Source organism: Podarcis tiliguerta (assembly GCF_965153285.1).
Source record: "Podarcis tiliguerta genome assembly, chromosome: 8".
Taxonomy (NCBI): domain Eukaryota; kingdom Metazoa; phylum Chordata; class Lepidosauria; order Squamata; family Lacertidae; genus Podarcis; species Podarcis tiliguerta.
In genome coordinates, this window is record NC_139541.1 from 4,249,753 (window position 1) to 4,270,595 (window position 20,843).

Genomic DNA, 20,843 nt, shown 5'->3' on the forward strand with positions numbered 1-20,843 from the left:
CGCCTGCCAACCTAGCAGTTTGAAAGCACCCCTGGCTGCAAGTAGATAAATAGGGACTGCCTACCAGCGGGAAGGTAAACAGCGTTCCGTGTGCTGCGCTGGCTCGCCAGATGCAGCTTGTCACGCTGGCCACGTGACCCGGAAGTGTCTGCGGACAGCGCTGGCTCCCGGCCTATAGAGTGAGATGAGCGCACAACCCTAGAGTCTGGCAAGACTGGCCCGGACGGGCAGGGGTACCTTTACCTTTACTTTTTACCTTGGCTCTCGAATTTAATCTGTTCTGGGAGTCTGTTCGATTCCTGAAACGGTTTGAAAACCAAGGTGCGGCTTCCAATTGGCTGCAGGAGCTTCCTGCAGCCAATCGGAAGCCACGAAGCCGTGTTGGACATTCAGCTTCCAAAAAATGTTCACAAACTGGAACACTCACTTCCAGGTTTATCGACGTTCGGGAGCCGATTTGTTTGACAACTAATCCGTTTGACTACCAAGGTACCACTGTATGTGTTTCTTGGAGGGCAGGTTTTTTGTTTCTTTTTGTTTTCATTTTGTTATGCATTTTGTGTTCTCGGCGTGTATTAATATGCTGCGGACTAACCTGTGCTCTTCTGGCAAAGGGCGCTAAACAAATTTAATAAATAATAAATAGTAATAAGAATGAATAAGCATCGGCTCATCAGGAGCATTGTGCAGCAGAGTCCTTCTGCGATCCCAGGGAGATGTCAAATGTGGTCACATTGAGCTCTGAGATCTGCAGGATGAAGCAGAAGGAAAGTATTCCAGTTTGTGGAAACTTCCGCATTTTGCTCCAGAAAGGACATTTTAACAGAAGCCATATGGGAAACACATCTGGTGCAGCTGTGCTTCAAGACCAGAATCGCTGCAAAGGGGCCTTCTGGTATGAGGGGCGCGTCAGCAGGCAGCCTCCCCCAAACCTGTGTCCTCCAGATGTTTTGGAGCGCAATTCCTGCCAGCCTCATGCAACAGCTGGTTGGGGAAGGATGGTCCAGGGCACAGCATCACACAAAAATAGCATATGCTAATGGCTATGTGGATATTTTAAGTTGTTGCTTTAATTTAAATAGAGCTGCAATACCTCTCATTGTAGCAGGGAAGGTTGTGGCTCCGGATGAAAGAAGTGTCTATGTGATTCTTCTAAACTTCTCATTTTTCCAATATTAAATTCAGCTCTTCACGTTTCTGAAGCTAGTTGCTATTTTTTTAATTTTAAAAATCCATGAAAATTCTTCAGCATTTCTGTATGGATTTCTGAGTCCCATAGTTTAACTATGTGCTGCACAAAGAAGCACATGTCAAATCTTCCGCCATTCAGCTCCTCTTCTTAAATAGCCGACTTTCCATGAGTTCTAGAGTTATGAGAGTTGGGGGGAAAAGCTCCTCTACCCACTTTCCACAAGCAACTTATTTTGTTTGTATGCTGTTTTCACAAATATACACTTTCCCCCTTGATAGATGCGTTTTTGGTTGGAGTACCGAATCGCAGTTTTCGGGTGAGTGCAAATTTTGAAGGATGGTTCTGTGCTCCAGTTATCATCTTGTTTCAGAAAGCTCAGGTCTGATCAATTCGGCTGCAAGGGTGAACTGAATCAAGTTCCTCCACCCTCCCTGCTTGTGAACCTGATCTGGGTTTTGCTAACTTTGGATGGGAAACTTTAAGACCTGCTGCCCAACCTCTCACTTCTCAGAGTTCCTTGTCATTAAACTGGACTCCGACTGCCCCCTGCAAAGTAGGCCTGGCACTGGACCGCTGCTTGCCTGCCCCATCGGATGAGGGCAGCTGCTCCACAGCCACAAGGCGCCCCCTGATGGAGAGTCAGGTGCCTGCAGCAACCCCTTGGTGCTAACTCTTTCATTTATTAATATATTTTTTTATTTTCATTAAAAAAAAATCAGACTGGTGACTGAGAGTGGCCACCAGAACCACATAGCACCAGTCCTGAGAGATCTGCATTGGCTCCCAGTACGTTTCCAAGCACATTTCAAAGTGGTGCTGACCTTTAAAGCCCTAAACGGCCTTGGTCCTGAATAATAATAATAATAATAATAATAATAATAATAATAATAATAATAATTTGTTATTTATATCCCGCCCATCTGGCTGGGTTTCCCCAGCCACTCTGGGCGGCTTCCAACAAAATATTAAAATACAATGGTCATTGAAACATTAAAAGCTTCCCTAAACAGGGCTCCCTTCAGATGTCTTCTAAAAGTCTGGTAGTTGTTGTTCTCTTTGACATCTGGTGGGAAGGAGCATCTCCACCCCCATCGTTCTGCCGGACACTGAGGTCCAGCGCCAATGCAGATTCTGGCGGTTTCCTCACTGCAAGAAGCCAAGTTACAGGGAACCAGGCAGAGGGCCTTCTTGGTAGTGGCGCCTGCTCTCTGGATGTCAAGGAAATAAGCAGCTATCCTATTTTTAAAAGCAGCATTTTTTTGCTGCCAAGGGACCAGTCTTGCTCCGTATCTTATGTGACATGTGTCATCTCATGCCTACGACGCCATGGGGGTCGAGGCCAGAGTAACGTGGCTGGCGATCGAGGGCAGAGGGACAGGCCAAAGGTCTCTCTCAGGATCCAACAGGCACGGAGGCAAGGGCCAAGTTTAGAGAATGGGGCAAAGCAGGCTAAGCTACATCTGCACTGCCACTTTCAGGCCAGACTCGACCATGGGAGTGTAAAGCTACAAGTTTAATGTGCATTAAATATTGTGTTTGAATGCATTGTGTTTGCAATGGTGTATGGAGGTTTGTATGGTGTATGAGGGACACGGGTGGTGCTGTGGGTTAAAACACAGAGTCTAGGACTTGCCAATCAGAAGGTCGGCGGTTTGAACCCCCGCGATGGGGTGAGCTCCCATTGCTCGGTCCCTGCTCTTGCCAACCTAGCAGTTTGAAAGCACATCAAAGTGCAAGTAGATAAATAGGTACCTCTCCAGCAGGAAGGTAAACGGCCTTTCCATGCGCTTAGTCATGCTGGCCACATGACCCGGAAGCTGTACGCCGGCTCCCTTGACCAATAAAGTGAGATGAGCGTCGCAACCCCAGAGACGGCCACGACTGGACCTAACGGTCAGGGGTCCCTTTACCTTTATGGATGTTTGTATTGGGAAAAGGCTTGCATTTTGTGGGGATCTGTTTCCTTGCAGAGAAGGTGCTTGTGTGTAGCTGAAGATGCAAAGAGGGAGCAGAGTCTTAGTGTCAGTACTTATGTTAATTGATGACTCACCACTGGGAATCTGGCTACCTCTCACAGCAGAAAGAAGATACCAACATGCCAGAGAAGCAAATTGCTTATCAGAATCTCTCTCTGGGACTAAAGATATAATAGTTCTTGGACGATATTAAATAGTAGTAAGAACTTAAAGCAGCAGCAGCAGCAGCAGCAACAACAACAACAACAACAGGGCTGCATTGTGAGTTGTTTAAGAGCAATGTGTTGATTTTTATTTGCAGTGTTTTGTAACAAGTTTAAGACAGTTTGCAGGAAAAGTTGAGGTATATATTTGCAGCTCACTTCCAGGGTTCCAGGTGCTTGCCAGGGTTTGTGTTCCCTTTGGGGAACACAGCGGAGGCTGTTGTGTCTTTATGATATATAGTTTATTTATGCATATACAGTGGTACCTCTAGATGCAAATGGGATCTGTTCCGGAGCCCCGTTCACATCTAGAAACAAACATAGCCCTTGTCCGTGCGTCTGCGCATGCGTGGGTCACGCTTCTGCGCATGCGTGTGACGTCATTTTGAGCGTCTGCGCATGCGCAAACGGCGAACGCGCTCCGTTACTTCCGGGTTGCCGAGGAGCGCAACTCGAATGTACTCATCCTGAAGCACGTTCAACCCGAGGTATGACTGTATACACCCTGAGAATACGATGGAGAATACGGCATTAATGCCCCAAGAATGTTTCTTCCCTAACTGCATCTTTGGATTCAAAGAGACATCAGACTTTGCTCTGACCCTCTGCTTTACTTCTAGGTCACATCACTGCTCCCAAAAACTCTCTGCTCTAAATTCTGACTTTATCTGTTGAAGGAGGGGGCCTTGCACCAAACCTCTTAATCCCCTTTAATGGCTCATCATCCAAGCTTTCAGCTCAATAGGAGGCTAGCCTTTCAACACCAAGTATTAAAAGCCTTGACTAAATTCTAACACTTGCTAGATCTAGGGATTATAGGGTTCTGGAAAACATTTTAACATCCCAAACTCATAACAGTTATATAGTTGGGAGCTGGCTATACGTTGCGGTTTTACTGCTCTGCTGGCTTTTACTGACATGACTGATTTTACTCCAGCTGCATTTATGGGTTCAGATTGTCCTTATTCTGAATTTCACTATATTCATAAGTTGGTTTTTTTTTAAAAAAAAAAAATCAATATATAAGTAAGCTCCACAGGTCAGGAGTGAGCATGGCTGCCCTGTCACAAGGAAAAGCAAGCACATTCTTCAAGAAAATGAGTGTGGTCAGCCACCAGCACAGTTGGAACCACTCACCAGGTTGTTCTCCTGCACAAGCCTCATTGAAATGAGCAGGAGCTGTGCGAGAGCAGGGCTGTTTTTAGTTATATCTTTTGCCATTGCATTTCTATCATAAAATCATAGAGTTGGAAGATGAACCCTAGTCCAACCCCCTGCAATGCAGGAATCCACAGCCGTCCCTTGTGGGAATTAAGCCGGCGCCCTTGGTGTCATCAACAGCACACTGTCACCAACGGAGCTGGTACCTCGGGTCAAGTACTTTATTCATTCTGGAGGCCCGTTCTTAACCGGAAACTGTTCTTAACCTGAAGCACCACTTTAGCTAATGGGACCTCCCGCTGCCACCGCTGCGTGATTTCTGTTCTCATCCTGAAGCAAAGTTCTTAACCCAAGGTACTATTTCTGGGTTAGCAGAGTCTGTGACCTGAAGCGCCTGTAACCTGAAGTGATTGTAACCTGAGGTACCACTGTATAGCCATTGCATTTCTATCCCACCTTTTTCTTAAAGGAGCTCAAGCTGGTGTTCATGGTTCTCCGCTTCCCCATTTAATCCCCACGACAACCCTGCGAGGGAGGCGAGGCTGAGAGTAAGTGACTGGCCCAAGGTCACCCAGGGAGCTTCAGGGCTGAGTGGGGATTTGAACCCAGGTCTCCCAGGTCCTCATCTGACATGCTAGCCACCACAGCCCACTGGCTCTCAGTAGGCAGTGAGGCTGGAGCAAGGAAACTCCCCTTGCGACCAGGGATATATCAATCAATCAATCAATCAATCAATCAATCAATCAATCAATCTTTATTATGGTCCAGAGACCCAACAAATCGTTACAAAGCAATGCACAATTCAGACAACCTACCTCCAGGTTAAACAAGCATTTTTTTCAGTCTTAAAGATAGGGATCATTGGTTCTTGCAACCACCAATAAAAACTTTGCCACTGCTAATGTTCTAGCGTTTGTCCGGTCTTCCAATAGGAACCTGACATAGTGAGCCTCTGATTTTCCCGGGAAAGGTACCAGCAAGGGTAGTATCAGTTCAGCCCTGGCCTGCTCATATTTTGCACAGTGCAGCAAAATATGCTTTATGGAATTGATGTTTTGAGCACACGAGCAAAGTCTGTCCTGGTAGGGAACTCCTCTCAACCTGCCATCCAACACCGCAGAAGGAAAGACGTTTAGTCTGGCTTTGGTGAATAACCTGACGAGGGATATAATTCATAGAAGCCTTTGATATCAAACCAGGCTGGGATACTTCTTGCTTTTGGGATCCCCCCAAAAACGATACTTTAAAGGAGGAAATGTGTCTCTTTTAATTCTCCCCTCCCCTTTGAACATTTATGCTTCCTTGGCTGCTTTCATTCAATGTGGTTTCCCCCCCTTTCCCCTTTTTTCTTGTTTTAACTCTGGAAATATTGAAGGAGGGGGGCTGTTAGCTATGCAAAGCATGTTGTGTGGCTTCCACACAGACACCCTTCCAAGCCACTCAGTTTAGGGAGAATGTTTTCCACCACAGAATCACTGACGTTTTTGTTCTGCCTCTTGGAGACATGGTGTACAACATCCCTGGAGATAAGTGAATTTGCTTATTGTTTTGCAGACCATTGCTTAAGATCCCAGGATATATATTTTTTCAGGAAGGGGAGTCAATCTCTTGCATCCCTGATGGTGCCCATTTCTTTGAATTATGCACCAATGGAGCTCCAGCACTGTCAGCTGTGCGCAAATTGAGAGGTCATCACATTCGTGGTAAAACCATGTCAGGAAAAGAGAGAGAGAGAGCAAGAGCGAGGCACTTAGGCCTGTTCTACATCTGTGGCTTTTAATTGCAAATTCCAGGCTAATGGCTGTGTCACTCTATTCTTTTCTTAGCTCTGCCGTTAATGATCCCTCCTCTCCCTCCCCCCACAACTGCAAAGTTAGATGCTTAAAATAAAACTATTATATTGTTCAGCAAAGTGTCCTTGAGTCCTTTAATCCAACGTTAATTATAGCACCGTGGGAATTTGTGTGTGTGTTTTGCAAAAGCATCTCTCAGTAGAATTAACATGCCAGCAATTAGCATACATTTTTCTATCTGCTGCTTCCATGCTGAAGTCTTTCTGTTTGCTTTCCCCTCCACAAGCCCATGGATGTTGCATGAGTGCAGCTGATCCATCCCAGAATTGCGGCTGTTGTTTTGTTTACTTTCAGAGGGCAGGGCGGTTCCAGGAGGATCCTCGCAGGGCTTCTGTAATTAGCATGGTTATCGAATGAGAGGGCATTTCCTCCACCACATTCCCAGGTAACTGTTCAGCAGGCAGGTTAGAGCTGCCCCTGGGCAGCCCAAGCACATTCTCCCTGCCTGACTCACACCGTGGACTCAGCTTTCTAGAACGCACACTCGCGGTTTGGCTTGGGATTCTTGCCTGTGTTTCCTTGAATCCACCAAGGAAATAGGGGAGGATGATGGCTTTGTAGAAGGGCCACTGTATCTCCATGGCTGAGCACCTGCTGGCAAGCAGAAGGCCCCAGGTTCCCTCCCCAAACATCTTCCGGAAGGGCTGCTGACTTTATTCTGGATAGCTGCTCCCAGTCAGTTGTAGACATGATGGCTCTGCTGTAGATGGACTGACCAGCAGTCTGACCACGGGTACTCCGTCTTGTACAGTGGTACCTCAGGTTACAGACGCTTCAGGTTACAGACTCCGCTAACCCAGAAATATTACCTCGGGTTAAGAACTTTGCTTCAGGATGAGAACAGAAATTGTGCAGCGGCAGCACGGCGGCAGCGGGAGGCCCCATTAGCTAAAGTGGTGTTTCAGGTTAAGAACAGTTTCAGGTTAGGAATGGACCTCCGGAACGAATTAAGTACTTAACCCAAGGTACCAGTGTACAAGACGGAGGGCCGTTCTCTGTTATAAACAGGGCACTTGGTCACTGTAGTAAGTGGGAAGAAAAGGCAAGCAGGGCCGGCCAGTTAATTGCTTGGCTGCCTCATCAAGATAGGTGGACAAATCTGTCAACTTCAGTTTCTTATTTTTTCAAGCCTGAAGGTCTCCACTTTTCTGCATCAGTTTGCAACTTTCTTTTTTTTAATCCAAAAAGTCCTCATGAAAATTTGACAGGATTTTAGTGCAAACTTCTCCTAATATGCACATTTTCCTATGTAATTTTGCTTGATATACACATTTTTTGCTGATGACGTGTGATGCTCCCTCAGAAAGCAGGGCAGTGAAATATCCTAGCTTAGAGCAGCTTTCCAAGTGTTTCGAACCCACAACTTCCAACATGCTATCCTGGGGCTGATTGACGTTACAATCTAGTTCAGTGGTTCCCAAGCATTTTCAACCCCCCACCCCACCTGCTTAGTCCCATAAACCCATCCCCAGTGCCCTCTACCCTATAAAAGGCAAAATCCAGCAAATAGTATTTTGGGGGAAATATTTTAACTCATTCTTACTAACGGAAACATAAGGGTGAAGGAAATTCACGGCAAGAAACATTTTAATATATCTACTTAACAAATGTGCACAAACCTTCACCTGCCACAGATGTATGCCAAAGAATTTCTAAGGAAATCAATAGTTCTTACAAATAATAGGCTATCTTGTGTCAACTCAAAATCGTAAATACAAGCAGTTGAGACCAAAGGAAATAGCTTTGAAAGCTGTAAGAGTGTGTTGTTTGGAGAAGCAATAATTTCTCCATAGCCTCTTCAGTCTGTAATGTTGAAAAAAGAGGCTACTTAATGCATATACGAGCCTCCACAAGGGACCATACCTGGGCGAATTAAGCGGCCAATGAGCATTTTGTATTATTTGTGGACAAATGAAAGAGAACATTTGGCAAATTCACAGATGAGAGGTCTTTTGATGGTGCTGTGCCATGCTAGGTGAATGTGTGGGTGAACCTCCATTTCCAGTGCAGTGTATCTGCAGGGACTGAGGACAAACAACAGGGGACATATGTGCTTGTGAGCTGACCCAGCCAGGCAATTTCAAGCTTCTGATTTGACAATCAAAAGTTCCCTGCTAGTTTCTACGCCAGGGGAGGCGAATTTCTCTCGAGCCGGATCTTTTGCCCCAGCAACCTTTGACATTGTTTCAGAGCTCTCGGTTGATTCTGGAACTGGTGAGTCTTGTTACACTAGAGGGGCAGCAAGGAAAACAAGCAGAGCGAGCGGCTCCTGCAATGAGTACAATTGCAGCCGACATAAAGGAAGCCGCTGGAATCTTCCCCTCCCACCCTGGCACAAAACCACCTGGCAGTGCCAAGCACACGGCGGCGGGTTTGTCAGATAACCGCTCTGCACCGCACAAGCAGCACCTGCCAATGGGTGCCAAGCCCCAAGGCGGGGTGCCCCTGTGCAAACAAACAGGTGCGTTGCCTAGCGATCCCTGTGCAAACATACCTGCCACCATTCAGCAAAGCCCGTCTGGCCAAACCGGTTTGAGGAGGCTCCGTGGGCGCCACAGTCATGTGCAAGACCTGCTCAAAGGCCTCCCCTCCTCCTCCTCCATTGCTCCCCCCCCCCCAGCCACACAAGAGGAAACAGAGCCGGATAAGGAAATGGCAGCCTCAGGATTATCAAGAGAGCCAGTGTGGTGTAGCGGTTAGAGCAGGCATAGGCAAACTCTGGCCCTCCAGATGTTTGGGACTACAATTCTCATCATCCCTAGCTAACAAGACATGATGGGAATTGTAGTCCCAAACATCTGGAGGGCCTGGGTTAGAGTGTTGGACTAAGACCTGGGAAAGATCAGGGTCCGAAGCCCTGTTCAGCCATGATGCTGTCACTGGGTGTGGCCCTCGGCCAGACCTGCATCTCCGCCTAACCTACCTCGCCAGGTTGTTGTGAGGATTAAATGGAGCATTTGAGGTCCTTGGAGAAAAAGGTGGGATATAAATGCAATTCATCTATCCACCCATCAATTAATAAGAGGTTGTGGATGGGCTGGAATCAACGTTTAGGTGATCTTACAGAGTCAAAACACAAGGACGTTTTCATCACTGGCTTGGATAGGTTTAAACTTTGGATAGGTTGAGACTTTTCACAGAGCTTTTGACCAGGTGCTGCTACTTGTGGATGTGCAACTTGTAGGCTCCTGAGCTCCCCTTCTACCTTTAAACCAGGCAACTCTGCAAATAGATGACACCTTCAAGCAGAGGGCTGATCTCTGTAAAGCATGAAACATGGCTACTGTGTGTGTGTGTGTGTGTGTGTGTGTGTGCGCGAGCGTGTGCACGCAACAGGAGGAGTATATACCATAAAATCCAATTCATCAGGATTATCTGACCATCACAGAATCATGAGCCGGCATCATTACCGTGATCCCTGCAATGCAGGGGGTGGACTAGATGACCCTGGGGTGCCTTGCAACTCTATGATTCTCTGATTCTCTGACTTCCTCTGCACTGAAGTGTGCCACACAAAAAATGGGAAAATATGAAAGCTTTATTTAAACCTCATGCACTAGCTGCAAGGATCCTGACTGTCGCCTTGATGCTCCAGGTTATAATGTCATCCCTCCTGGATCTGTGCTCCTCCCCCTGTGCCCCTCCCCCATTACTCCACCATCTGTAAGGTAAAGGTAAAGGGACCCCTGGCCGTTAGGTCCAGTCGCAGACGACTCTGGGGTTGTGCTCTCATCTCGCTTTATTGGCCGAGGGAGCCGGCGTACAGCTTCCGGGTCATGTGGCCAGCATGACTATGCCGCTTCTGGTGAACCAGAGCAGCACACGGAAACACCGTTTACCTTCCCGCCTCGGAATATCATCACTTCCACTGGCCTTGTTATTAGCAGTGCTTTCTGAGGCCCATTTGACTTCACTCTCCAGGATGTCTGGCTCAAGGTCAGTAACCACACCTTCCTGGGGTATACCCCACACCTACCTGGGGTATACGAGGCATCCATTTCTTTCTGGTATAGTTCCTCTGTGTATTCTTTCCACCTCTTCTTGATGTCTTCTGCTTCTGTTAGGTCCTTACCACTTTTGTCCTTTGTTATGGCTATCTTTGTACGAAATGTTCCTTTCATATCTCCAATTTTCTTGAGCAGATCTCTGGTTCTTCCCATTCTGTTGTTTTCCTCTATTTCTTTGCATTGCTCGTTTAAGAAGGCCTTCTTGTCTCCCCTTGCTATTTTTTGGAAATCTGCATTCAATTTCCTGTATCTTTCACTATCTCCCTTGCATTTTGCTTGCCTTCTCTTCCCCGCTATTTGTAAGGCCTCGTTGGACAGCCACTTTGCTTTCTTGCATTTCCTTTTCATTGGGATGGTTTTCGTTGCTGCCTCCTGTATAATGTTACGAGCCTCCATCCATAGTTCTTCAGGCAATCTGTCCACCAAATCTAAATCCTTAAACCTGTTCCTCACTTCCACTGTGTATTCATAAGGGATTTGACTTAGATTGTATCTTACCGGCCCAGTGGTTTTTCCTACTTTCTTCAGTTTAAGCTTGAATTTTGCTATAAGAAGCTGATGACCTGAGCCACAGTCAGCTCCAGGTCTTGTTTTTGCTGACTGTATAGAGCTTCTCCATCTTTGGCTGCAGAGAATATAATCAATCTGATTTCGATGCTGCCCATGTGGTGATGTCCATGTGTAGAGTCGTCTCTTGTGTTGTTGGAAAAGCGTGTTTGTGATGACCAGCTTCTTCTCTTGGCAGAACTCTATTAGCCTTTGCCCTGCTTCGTTTTCAACTCCAAGGCCAAACTTGCCAGTTGTTCCTTTTATCTCTTGACTCCCTACTTTAGCATTCCAATCCCCTATAATGAGAAGAACATCCTTCTTTGGTGTCATTTCTATAAGGTGTTGTAAGTCTTCATAGAACTGGTCTATTTCAGTTTCTTCAGCACAAGTGGTTGGTGCATAAACTTGGATTACTGTGATGTTAAAAGGTCTGCCTTGGATTCGTATCGAGATCATTCTATCATTTTTGAAATTGCATCCCAGTACAGCTTTTGCCACTCTTTTGTTGACTATGAGGGCCACTCCATTTCTTTTACGGGATTCTTGCCCACAGTAGTAGATATGACGGTCATCCGAACTGAATTCGCCCATTCCCGTCCATTTTAGTTCACTGATGCCCAGGATGTCAATATTTATTCTTGCCATCTCATTTTTGACCACATCCAACTTACCCAGGTTCATGGTTCTTACATTCCAGGTTCCTATGCAATATTTTTCTTTACAGCATTGGACTTTCCTTTCGCTTCCAGGCATATCTGCAACTGAGCGATCTTTCAGCTTTGGCCCAGCTGCTTAAGCAGCTTTGAATTTACTTATACTTGTCCTCCGCTCTTCCTCAGTAGCATGTTGGACGCCTTCCGACCTGAGGGGCTCATCTTCCAGCGTCATAACTTTTATATGCCTGTTGTCTTTGTCCATGGAGTTTTCTTGGCAGGGATACTGGAATGGATTGCCAGTTCCTGCTCCAGGTGGATCATGTTTGGTCAAAACTCTCTACTATGACCTGTCTGTCTTGGGTGCCCTGCTCGGCATAGCTCATAGCTTCTCTGAGTTATTCAAGCCCCTTCGCCATGGCAAGGCAGTGATCCATGAAGGGGATCTGTAAGGTAGTCCTGCCTAATGAGCCCTATACTGCAGAATGGGGGGTGGAGGACACTGAGAGGAAGGCTGTATGCACGCCACACATTGAAAGCATATTCCCCCTTTCCCCAAAGAATCCTGGGGACCACCTCCCAGAGCTATTATCCCCATCTAGTTTAGTAGTCTCTACACTGACTGGCAGCATCTCTCCAGGATTTTGGGCAGGGGATCTCACCTGGTGGTTCCAGGGATTGAACCTGGCATGCAAGCATCATGCTGTGGTGCTGGACTACAACCCAATAAGCACACCCCCAATCTCCTTTTGCAGGGTTCTTTATCATTAAACTTTGCTTGGACTGGGCAATCCTTAAAATCGGGCCCTGCCCTGTGCAGAACAAGGACACACAGCTAACCCGCTCCTAATTCTGAGTGGCTAAAAAAGCAGGCTGGCAAGATACAGGCTGAATTTTGAAGGTAGGATGCCTAGGGTGGTGTGGTGGTTGACCCACTGCCTCCTCCTGCCTCTTAGGATCTTCAAAGTGTGTCCTGCTAATCCTTTTCGGCAGAAAGCCATCATTCATAGAGATCAGGGAGCGACTTAAAAGGTACTTTCACATCTAAGGTGCCAGGTCAATTTGGCAAGGAAGATAAATGGGGTGAACTCTGGCTGCGATCCCAAGCAGTAAAGCGCTAAAGGAAAAACAAGCTGCCGCGGTTGTTTCCGTTGAAGTTCTGCTCCAAAGGCCTCCAGAGCTGGAGATGTTATAATTTGGGCGTCTGTTGAAGGAGTCACAAGCAAATGGGAAGGGAGGAGGGACCGCGCTGAGTTCTGTCCTGTCTCCTGCTTTTCAGCTCCACCATCTTTTAGTTCTCTGAGTCCAGCTAGCAAAATGAAAAGAATGATGCTGATAATATCTGCTTGGGTTTTGTTTCTGTTTTTTGAGGGCTCAGAGCACCTCCACGTGAGGAATATTTGCAATGGACCTGTAAGTACAGAGGCCTAGCTAGGGAGATCATGGCTGAGGAGGGACTTGTCACAAGGTCTTCTTGGAAAAGGGCAGGGCACATGCAATCCTCCCTCCTCTAGTGTAGAGCCTGAAGGGGATTGGAAGTTTCCACTTAGATTCACCACAGTTCAGTGTTGCATCCACGCCATAAACTGTGGTCAACTTACTTTGCTTGTTGAACAAGCTAGCTTCATAAACTATGGCTTGAAATTGGCTTCTCTCAACAGACTGCGGTGGAGGATAAGCACAGCTGGTTGGGTTCGGATGACACGGCAAGATGTGGTTAATCTAAAATCGAAGCAGAAGGATCTTCCCAATATCTTCTCACAGCCCACCAGAAGAGGAGGGAGAGCATGCAAGCCCAAGGCTTGCCTAGGCTTCCCTTCACATTAAGCTAAGGTTCAACATTGTACCCAAACCAGCCTGGTAAAAACCTGGCAATGAGCTGAAATGGCAAAAATGACTGATGAGAAGAAGCAGATAGGAACTCACTGTCTGGTCTGATCTTGGGGGTGGAGAATACTTCAGAGACAGGAGTTGCTGCTGGAGTCAAGTCAAGCATCTCCACTGCGGCAGTTGGAGCAGGACTCTGACAACCTGCTTCTCCCCTTCCCAGGACCTAGAGCAATGCTTCCCAGACTGCTGGGTCCCTTCCTAGGATCCAGATCTGCCCTCTCCTCTCATTCCTCATTCCTCTACTCACCAGCCCTGCCAAGACGTCTCCATGGGGTCAGGACGTGACTTGATCTGTGGTGGGAAGAGCAACAGCAAAACTCCACCATTACTTTATGGGGAGTATAGAATTATTTGCCATCCACAAAAAACCCAAGTTTCATCACACAAATTGAGATCTCATCAGCTGCCGGCTCTCAAATCCTATTGCATGGAATTGATCAAGTGCTAAGACTGCAATTGGTTTGAAAGCTATGACCATTCTTTTTGTGTCCAGATTTTTAAAGGTAAAGGTACCCCTGACCGTTAGGTCCAGTTGTGACCGACTCTGGGGTTGCGGTGCTCCTCTTGCCTTACTGGCCGAGGGAGCCGGCGTACAGCTTCCGGGTCATGTGGCCAGCATGACTAAGCCGCTTCTGGCGAACCAGAGCAGTGCATGGAAACGCCGTTTACCTTCCCGCCGGAGCGGTACCTATTTATCTACTTGCACTTTGACGTGCTTTTGAACTGCTAGGTTGGCAGGAGCAGGGACCGAGCAATGGGAGCTCACCCCGTCACGGGGATTCAAACCACCCACCTGCTGATCAGCAAGCCCTAGGCTCTGTGGTTAAACCACATATACAGCCTATTAAATACATACATACATACATACATACATACATACATACACACACAAACAAATAAATTGCATGTATTAACGATTGTGGTGCCAACTAACAAACCCAGAAGTGAAGGATCAGAGGCCATTAGATGTCACTGTGTTGCTGTAGAGGGAAGCAAGGGGCAGGTGGGCCTCATCAACCTGGGAAGGTAGCCCTTCTAGAAGGAAAACTCTGGTCCTAAACCTCCACTGTCTTGCAGGATATTTTTGGGACAGGAAAAGGCTAAGGAGCAAGCCCTGCCAAAACCTGGAGTGGAGTGCCTAAGACGGTTGGATGGCGACTTGTTACGCCTCCTTCCAGCAACTCCTGCAGCCAAGCTGGTGCCAAACGCCTTGCTCTGCTTCATTTTGGACCACATCAGTGAGGCTGAGAGGGGAGTCTTGTTGCCTAGGCAGCCCAGGACCTCCAGACACACTGCCCAGAGAGGTCACTTTGGCGCTGCTAACATGGCAACGCTCGGAGGCTCACTCCATTGTCTCTGGAGACAGAGGGATGCTAACAAGAACAGCAACATTTGGCAAGTCCAAGACTGAAGAAGACATTTCTTGGGAGCAAATGCTTTTCAGTCCTAATTTCCTTGCCCGCTCCGCCTGCCTCCTCCTCTTTCATGGATTGCTCACCAGCCTCACAAGACAGCACATTTATTCACTAGGAATCTTGGCAGGGAGACAAAAATGCTTTTCCCATGGGAGACCAGCTGATAAGGCTCGGTGCTGCTGTGTTTTGTTCTGGCTTGATTCCTTCTCTCGCTTCCCCAGTGATGCATGCATGAGTGTCCCTGGGACGGGAGGAAGAAATGTAGGCCACAGGCGCTGGTATCTCTCCCATCAGCTCAGCTGAGGAGACTGAACAAAGGAGGCTCCCATCAACCTGCCTTGTCCCAAAACATTGCCTCTGCCGGATGCCGGGGGCATGGGGTGCGGATGTGGGGTATACACTTTACTGGAGCCCCAGATCCTGGGCCGGGGGGAGGAGGAGATGGGCAAGCAAACAAATCTAAACTGGAGATCAAAGCAAACCATAGCAGGCCATCTGCCCCTGTGGATATTGCTGCCTGAAGCCAACTGCTTCCCGTTGCTGCATTGAAAGGCTCTCCCTACACAATAACTCCTCCTTCTAATCACCAAACTACTCTCAGGCGATTACTGGTGACAACAGTCACGAAATTAAAAGATGCCTGCTTCTTGGGAGAAAAGCAATGACAAACCTAGACAGCATCTTAAAAAGCAGAGACATCACCTTGCCAACAAAGGTCCATATAGTAAAAGCTATGGTTTTCCCAGTAGTAATGTATGGAAGTGAGAGCTGGACCATAAAGAAGGCTGATCGCCGAAGAATTGATGGTTTTGAATTCTGGTGCTGGAGGAGACTCTTGAGAGTCCCATGGACTGCAAGAAGATCCTATCCATTCTGAAGGAAATCAGCCCTGAGTGCTCACTGGACGGACAGATCGTGAAGCTGAGGCTCCAATACTTTGGCCGCCTCACGAGAAGAGAAGACTCCCTGGAAAAGAACCTGGTGTTGCGAAAGATGGAGGGCACAAGGAGAAGGGGACGAGAGATGGTTGGACAGTGTTCTCGAAGCTACGAACATGAGTTTGACCAAACTGCGGGAGGCAGTGGAAGACAGGAGTGCCTGGCGTGCTGTGGTCCAGGGGGTCATGAAGAGTTGGACACAACTAAACAACTAAACAACAAAACTCTCAGGCTCTCTGCTATGGGCACTGCTTCCTTCTTATGTTTTTTTTTTTTTTTTTTTTTGGCAATTATTGTACAGTACTTCCTTGCCTCAAAGTGCTGAACTTTCTCAAACTGCAGCTTGGCTTGCCAGTCCGAGTCCGGCTGCCACTTGCACGACAGACGCCTGAGATTTCTTTGTAGATTCAGCACACCGAAATCTCAGCAGCTATTAAAAGCAAGTTTCTAGTCCCTATGGCTTCAGCAAGAAAACTATAATACCGTAGTCATCGTGTTGATGCTGGTGATGGAGGAGATGCCAAGAAAAGCTGTGCTGTGAGGTTGTGGAAGGAGGGGCTGGGCCCAAAAACAGGGGCAGCTGTGCTGCAGAAACCTTATCCCGACACTTAATGAGCTTCTGTGCTCAGAAAAGGCCCTCGGCCGCCTGCGCAGACACAGCGATCCCACTGAGCTGATGGGGGCAGATATTTTTTGCCATGTCACACATTCCCCGGATACTTCAACTGCTTCTGCATTTCTGTGGGCATTGGAACCTCATGGCTATTTATTGCCACCTCCTATCTTAGGAAGCCTAAGTTATCCAAAACAGTTACTATTGTTGTTGTTGTTGTTGCTGCTGCTGTTGTTATTGTTTAGGTACCTTGGCCTGCAAAATGTATTCCAGCCTTACTTGGCGTCGCAACAATCCTGTGAGGTAGGCCCCACTTCCCATTTTGTAACTGGAAAGCTAGCTCTGTGATGTGCTGGAAGCAGGATGGACTAAGCAGGATGGCCTTTTGGGGGTCTCCAGGGCCCACCCAACCATTAGGACCCCATTCCAGTGGCCATAAAGGTAAAGGTACCCCTGCCCGTACGGGCCAGTCTTGACAGACTCTAGGGTTGTGCGCCCATCTCACTTAAGAGGCCGGGGGCCAGCGCTGTCCAGAGACACTTCCGGGTCACGTGGCCCCGTGACATCGCTGCTCTGGAGAGCCAGAGCCGCACACGGAAACACCGTTTACCTTCCCGCTAGTAAGTGGTCCCTATTTATCTACTTGCACCCAGGGGTGCTTTCGAACTGCTAGGTTGGCAGGCGCTGGAACCGAACAACGGGAGCGCACCCCGCCACGGGGATTCAAACCGACGACCTTTTGATCGGCAAGCCCTAGGCACTGAGGCTTTTATCCACAGCGCCACCCGTGTCCATAAATGGCAGCAAATGGATTCCTCATTATTTCATTTTTCACAGTTCTGCTGCATGACAAAGAACTGACCTTTGGATTTCATCCTTTTCTTGCTCTCTTAAGTTGTAGACCAGGGGTCAGCAAACGTACCACGCCTTGGGCCAGTGTCTCCAGCGCCGATCGTGCGGCAGGCCAGAGGGCGGGGGAGCGCGTGCCCATACACATGCGCACACGCTTTCTCCAATGCACTTCCGGGTCGGAGGAGCACCGGAAATAGCTTGCGCGCATGTGCACGGGCCTCCTCCGACCCGGATGTGCACCGGAACTCACGCTTGCACATGCGCAAATAACGCTTGTCGCATGCACACAAGCTATTTCCGGTGCTCCTCTGACCCAGAAGTGGGCAGCCGCTCAGCGCAGCGCCAGTAAGAGTGGGCGGCGGCAGTGGGCACCAGGGGTCGGATAAACGGGTCCCGCAGGCCTTATCCGGCCCGCGGGCCTTAGTTTGGGGACCCCTGTTGTAGATCATATGAAGTCAAACAGGCAAGCTATCTCAAATGCTTGTACAGTACTGTATTGTTCTATGTAACCAAAAATCAAAAGAGCCCCGCAGAACAGGCCTGGATGCAGCAGCTGCAGGTCTCACTAATTTAGCATCTTGCATAAGCGCAAATGAGATTGTTACCCCAGTACTGCAACACAAAAGGAAATCTTTGGGAGGAAGCAAGGGAGTTTGCCGTCTGCCTGTTGCCACTTTCTTAACTTACAACACTGAAAGCTTGATTTCCTGCTCTTGCATTGAGGGGTGAGTCAACGTGATCCATTTTGGGGTCTTTTCCATAGGCAGCCTTTTCTTTTGCAACAGGCTCATGAACCTTCAACACCATGCAGGTGGCGACGCAGTGCAGAATGATGCAAGATGCAGGAGTGTGTGTTGTGTCACACCGCACCACGTGATGGTGGGAGGTGGCCACAGGCAGGCAGTGATTCCTCACAAGGGCTGCAGCTCACCCTTTTGCCTGCAAAATAGGAAAGGAAGAAGAAAAGTCACCTGCTTTGAATGGAGACCAAACTGGAGAAGATTTGAGAGTGTAGCAATTATTCTTGATGGATGGTGCTGGGAGATGGATTCAGAGGTCACAGACCTGTTTCATCTCTTAAACAAACTCTGAATTAGCCCCCAATTGGCAGTGCAGCTGATCACCATCCTTTGGTTGATTTGTTTCATTTATTTTTCCATTTCATATCTGTTTGGGTCACCCGTCAGGAAGAGGCTTTGTCCCATAGCATCTTGCAAAAATATGAATCAAAGAACCATAATTTCAATAATATACAACCCTGTCCCTTTTCCTTTTGCACCATATACTTTGGCAGCTCAGATGGGTGGAGAATAATAATAATAATAATAATAATAATAATAATAATAATAATATGCTATTATTATTGAATAGGACATCCCTCTTTTCAGCGGAGAAATGTTGGCGGGTATAGAAGCAACCTGCATTAGCTTCATATCATGTTGCCTATTGGTTTACTGCCTGCTTTTATTTCCAGAGCGGTGCCCAAGTGTGCTACCTCTCTGTTGCAGCCAAAACAATATATAACTGAGCCAGGGTGGTGTGGTGCATAGAATGTCAGAGTGGGACCTGGGAGATCTGGGTTCAAATCTCCACTCAGCCCCAAAGCCCTCTGGGTAACCTTGAGTCAGTCACTCTCTCAGCTTAACCTACCTCACAGGGTGGTTGTGGGAATTCACTGAGGAAGTGGAAGGGCTAGAAATGCAATAAGTAAATCAATAAACTTGACTGTGGCATAAGATTTAACCCTTTATGCATCTACAGAACTGGACCGCAACCCACCAAAGTTTACGTTCTAAAAAAAACGTGTCGGCCTTTAAGGTGCCACAAGACTCTGTGTTGTTCCTGCTTGTTTTTAGACATTGCATTTGTTTTGTATCCCATTTAGGACCCTATTTATTTACAGCCAAGAATGCGGTGGGTAAAATGCCTGAAGGTTTCCTTGCTGTTTGTTGAACAGGCAAGCGTCCTCAGAGTTAGATAGAGCACGGAAAAATGTCCAGTCCTGCTGGTGATCCCCAAGCCTGAAATATAGAGCGCTCCCTATCCCTCAACCCCAACTATGTCACAGACAGCAATATCTGTTTACTTTGACACGTAAGGCTCAGTGGCAGCTGTCTGTCTCTGGCTCCTGTTCGGTGTAACAGAATGCTAGTTGCTGGCTGCATAATGGAACGATCTCTCTTGTTCAGAATTCTACTCTTCGAAGGCCCTGGACATTCCCTTCTCTGCAGAATCAAGATTCGTCTTATCAGTGGTTGAATTGCAGCGTCCAACAGGCCGTGGGATTATCTGGAAAGGGAAAATGCAGGTGCACAGAGGCTTAGATGAAAGTAAGCACAAATTGTGAGGCTGTAGAATGGACTTACTGCTTACAGGCTGCAGCAGCTAAACCAAGAGCCTTGGTGTGATCATCTCTGTGTGTTTTGGTGCATGAAAAAAATATGGAAGCACCTTAACCTGGTGTGGCCTGCCCCATTTTGGTTCCTGAGGCCAAACGAAATAAATAAATAATAATAATAATAATAATAATAATAATAATAATAATAATAATAGTACCACCTCCTCTCAGCTGCTCTTGCCAAAGCCTTGCTTACTGGGATCATGTGGCTGTGGTGGCAGCTTTCACGATGAATTTGTCAATTTCCATTCTCTCCATTTGTCATTTTCACCCCATCAGAAATTAAGCTTTTCAAATATAAACAGCAATTTGTAATAAACAAACAAACATTCAAATCCTCATTCATCAGCATTTTAAGTGAATTTGTTTTTCCTCTGTATACCTTTTGTGTATGGTTTTTGGTACTATAAAATGTACACATCTTTGCAAGCAGCTTTACCTAATAAAAGTTACTTTGGAATGTTATTTGCACTAATTCGTTTTTATGCCCACTTTCCCCTAACGTATACCTTACTGTGCACATTGTTCAGCTGGAAAACTTCTTTGTGAAATTCAGAGAAGCGCAAGTTTCCCAGGACATTGGTTCAAAAAGGGAGAATTAGACCGTTTCTCATTGCGCCACACAATTAATCACTCTTATATCACTAGGAACTGTAGTAGCTAAGAATGCTGGGAATTGTTGCTGCATCTCCTAACCCCTCTCAGCATCCTTAGTATAGGGCAGGGGTCTGCAACCTTTAAGACAAAAAGAGCCACTTGGACCTGTTTCCGAAGAAAAAAAACCTGGGAGCCGCAAAACCATCGCGACATTTAAAACAAATATAACACTGCATATATTGTTTCTTACCTTAATGCTATATATACAGGATCGTAACGCACGCACCGCCCCCATGCGACGTCACAGCCAGTACAGCGCCCGCCACAGTGGGGAGTGTCGGGGCGCACAATGCGCCTCCTCCCCTCGCTGGTATCCGCCCCGGAGCCGCGGCAAAGGTGTAAAAGAGCCACATGCGGCTCCGGAGCCGCGGGTTGCAGACCCCTGGTCTAGGGTTACCAGATATCCCCGGTTCCTGGGGACAGCCCCCGGATTTGCAAATCAGTCCCCGGACAAATTCCGTCCCTGGAATGTCCCCAGATTTGCAA

General features: G+C 47.4%; 1 long non-coding RNA gene across 1 annotated transcript in view; it reads right to left on the reverse strand.

Moving 5' to 3' along the window:
* Positions 1–1,542: 1,542 nt before the first annotated feature.
* The window catches only part of LOC310683944, a 255,003-nt gene continuing 235,702 nt past the window's right edge, over positions 1,543–20,843 (reverse strand). The window contains exon 3 of the long non-coding RNA XR_014514564.1: positions 1,543–1,552. This is a non-coding gene — a long non-coding RNA (uncharacterized lncRNA). The remainder of the gene's footprint in view (positions 1,553–20,843) is intronic.